Raw genomic sequence first — 3,668 nt, 5'->3', positions numbered from 1 at the left:
ACGTATATCTTGGAATAAGAATAAAAGAGAATTGAATAAAAAGTAATAGTAATTGTATTGAAACTTGAGGTACAGCAGAGCTCCACACCCTTAATCTATGGTGTGTAGAAACTCCACCATTGAAAACACATAAGTGAAAGGTTCAGGCATGGTCGAATGGCCAGCCCCCATGGTCTAAGGACTAGGCGTCCAGAGATATCTAATACACTAGTAAAAAGTCCTATTTATAATAAACTAGCTACTAGGGTTTACAGGAGTAAGTAATTGATGCATAAATCCACTTCTAGGGCCCACTTGGTGTATGTTTGGGCTGAGCTTGATCTATCCACGAGCTGAGGCTTTTATTGGAGTTGAACGCCGAGTTATAGCGTGTTTTTGGCGTTCAACTCCGGGTCGTGACGTGTTTCTGGCGTTTGAGTCCAGACAGCAGCATGTACTTGGCGTTGAGCGCCACTTTACGTCGTCAATTCCAGAAAGCCCTGGATGTCTACTTTCCAACGCCGTTGATAGCGCGCCATTTGGAGTTCTGTAGCTCCAGAAAATCCATTTTGAGTGCAGGGAGGTCAGAATCCAACAGCATCAGCAGTCCTTTTGTCAGCCTTTTTCAGAGTTTTGCTCAAGTCCCTCAATTTCAGCCAGAAAATACCTGAAATTACAGAAAAACACACAAACTCATAGTAAAGTCCAGAAATGTGAATTTAGCATAAAAACTAATGAAAACATCCCTAAAAGTAGCTTGAACTTACTAAAAACTACCTAAAAACAATGCCAAAAAGCGTATAAATTATCCGCTGATCAGTAAGAAAAGTCAATCTGGAAAATAGATAACTCTAAAGACTTAACTGTTTCTCTATATATTATTCACAACTTGTTTACTGCCTGCTTTCTGATATTTTGAATTTACTGTTAATGCTTTTGAACTCTCTAAATATCATTTTTTGCTAGTCTAACTAAGTAAATTAATCAACCATTGTTGCTTAGTCCATCAATCCTCATGGGATCGACCCATATTCACTTGAGGTACTACCTGGTATGATCTGGTGCACTTGCTGGTTAGTTTGTGGTTATAAATTCCACATCAAGAGTCTCCATGTTTTGCTGAGAAGAAGTGAATAGTTTATTATTAAACCTATTCTGGTTTCTTCCACCTTGATTATTGTTGAAGCCTTGCTGAGGCTTCTGTTGATCCTTCCATGAAAAGTTAGGATAATTCCTCCATGAGGAGTTGTAGGTGTTTCCATGGGGTTCTCCCATGTAATTCACCTCTTCTATTGTGGGTTGATCTGGATCATAAGCATCTCCTTCATAGGCGGTGTCTTAAGTGCTGCCAGCTGTAGCTTGAATTCCAGTCAAATATTGAGAGATCATATTGACCTGTTGGGTCAAGATCTTGTTCTGAGCTAATATGGCGTTTAGAGTGTCAACCTCCAGGACTCCTTTCTTCTGAGACACCCCATTATTCACAGGGTTTCTCTCAGAAGTGTACATGAATTGGTTGTTTGTAACCATTTCAATGAATTTTTGTGCCTCTTCAGGCATTTTCTTCAAGTGGAGTGATCAACCAGTAGAATGGTCCAATGGCATCTTTGACATCTCAAATAGACCATCATAGAAGATGCCTTGGATAGTCCATTCTGAGATCATGTCAGGAGGACATCTCCTGATCAGTTGCTTGTATCTTTCCCAAGCTTCATAGAGGGATTCACCCTCTTTTTGTATGAAGATTTGAACTTCTATCCTGAGCTTGCTCATCTTTTGAGGTGGAAAGAACTTGGCCAAGAAAGCATTCACCAACTTTTTCCAAGAGTCTAGGCTTTCTTTGGGTGGAGAATCCAACCATATCCTAGCTCTGTCTCTAACAGAAAAAGGGAAAAGCATAAGTCTGTAGACCTCAGGATCCACTCCATTGGTCTTAACAGTGTCACAGATTTGCAAGAATTCAGATAAGAATTGGTATGGATCTTCCAGTGGAAGTCCATGGAACTTGCAATTCTGTTGCATTAGAGAGACTACTGAGGCTTAAGCTTAAAGTAATTTGCTCTAATGGCAGGTATGGAGATACTTCTTCCATAGAAGTAAGAAGTTGGTGCAGTGAAGTCACCAAGAACCTTCCTTGCATCTCCTCCATTATTCTGATCGGCTGCCATGTTTGTATTTTTAGTTTCTTGTTCGAAAAGTTTTGTTAGGTCTCTCCCGGAGTGTTGTTCTTTCACTTGTTGTAAACTCTTCCTGATGAGTCCATATTTGACGATATATTTTAGCTTGAATTGGATGGATTTCATCATATAAACTCACACTTATTCACTAGAATAGCATACATTTGTGTTTGATCCCTAAATTGAACTTAAATATGAAAACATGTGTTTTTGTGCTGAAATTGAGCAATTTAATTCCATTTTTATGTCATTCAATTCCGTGATATGTTTGTTGAGTGATTTCAATCCTTAGAGGCAAGAATGGATGGCCAAAAGTGGAAGAAAGCATGTACAAGGGAGAAAACATGAAAAAAACAAGGAAAAGCACACACAGAGAAGTGTGCGTGTGCACGGCCTCGCGTGCGCGTGCACAAGGACCAATTCCCATGTGTGCGTATGCACAAGAACCTGTGCATACGCACAGGTCCCTACACGTGGATTCATTAATGAAACACGTGCTGCGCAATTTTGGGGGCCTTTGGCCCAATTTTTGGAGCTCTAATGCTGAATGGGAAGTGCTATATCAAGGGGAAATGAAGCCATATGAGAGGAGCCATCTTAGAATAGGAAATACACCTTAGGAGTAGTGTTAGTATAGTTTTAGGTTTTCTCTTAGGGTTTTAACTAGGGTTTTATAGAATTTTATAGTTCAAGTTCTGAATTTTGGAGTCTAGCAATTTACTTTGTAAGTGTTTCTTTAATTGTCTCTTTTAATTACTACAATTGTTCTACACTTTCTTCTATTTTACTTCCTTTTATCAATATATGCTTGGTTTTGCAATATAAGTGTTAGTGAATTTGATGTTTGATGCTTATTTTATGTTTGTTTGGGTTGCTTTCATTGGTATTGATCACTTATGGTTCACAGCTTTACCATTTTTCCAATTTTGCCATGTCTTATGTTTGTGCCCTCTATGTGTTTGATAAAATGCCACTTTTGATTATGGGGTAATTTTCACCCCTTGGCTTGGAAAATGAGTCTATGGATTACTAGAGCCATAATGTCGAATATTTAGTGATAATTCTTGGGTTGTTAGTTGTTATTGTTTCCACTAACGCTAGCTTTTTACTAAGGTAATTAGTAAGTTAGCTAGGACTTGTGGATTGATAACAATTATGCTCACTTGACTTACTCTGCAATGTGATGGTTGACTTAGTGAGATTAATCCATCATAATTATCATGGTTGTGGTTATGGTAAGGAAGGGATTCCATAACTCATCCCAAGTCAAGGTTTCATTTATGTTTTGACCCACATTCTCCTTCACTTTATAGCGTTACTTGTTTATATTACGTACATAGTTCTTTTATTCCTTTATTAGTTTATTAATTGCAATTTTGCCTTGTTCATTAATTCCTTTATTTTGTTCGCTCTCGATCATTGAAACCCCTCCCCTTTGCCTTCCACAACCAAAATTGTATGCACTTGTTGTCACTAGTTCCTAGGGAAGACGACCCGGGAGTCTAAATACTC

The 3,668-nt window shown here is 38.5% G+C and overlaps 1 non-coding gene across 1 annotated transcript; it reads left to right on the top strand.

Annotated features, from left to right (window-relative positions):
- The first annotated feature begins 1,642 nt into the window (after positions 1-1,642).
- On the top strand, positions 1,643-1,746 carry LOC130958710 (small nucleolar RNA R71). The gene has a single exon (XR_009077818.1). It is a non-coding gene; the product is annotated as a small nucleolar RNA R71 (small nucleolar RNA).
- Positions 1,747-3,668: the final 1,922 nt, after the last annotated feature.

The sequence above is a fragment of the Arachis stenosperma genome, chromosome 10, assembly GCF_014773155.1.
Source record: "Arachis stenosperma cultivar V10309 chromosome 10, arast.V10309.gnm1.PFL2, whole genome shotgun sequence".
NCBI lineage: Eukaryota > Viridiplantae > Streptophyta > Magnoliopsida > Fabales > Fabaceae > Arachis > Arachis stenosperma.
This window is presented reverse-complemented; position numbering and strand designations above follow the sequence as displayed.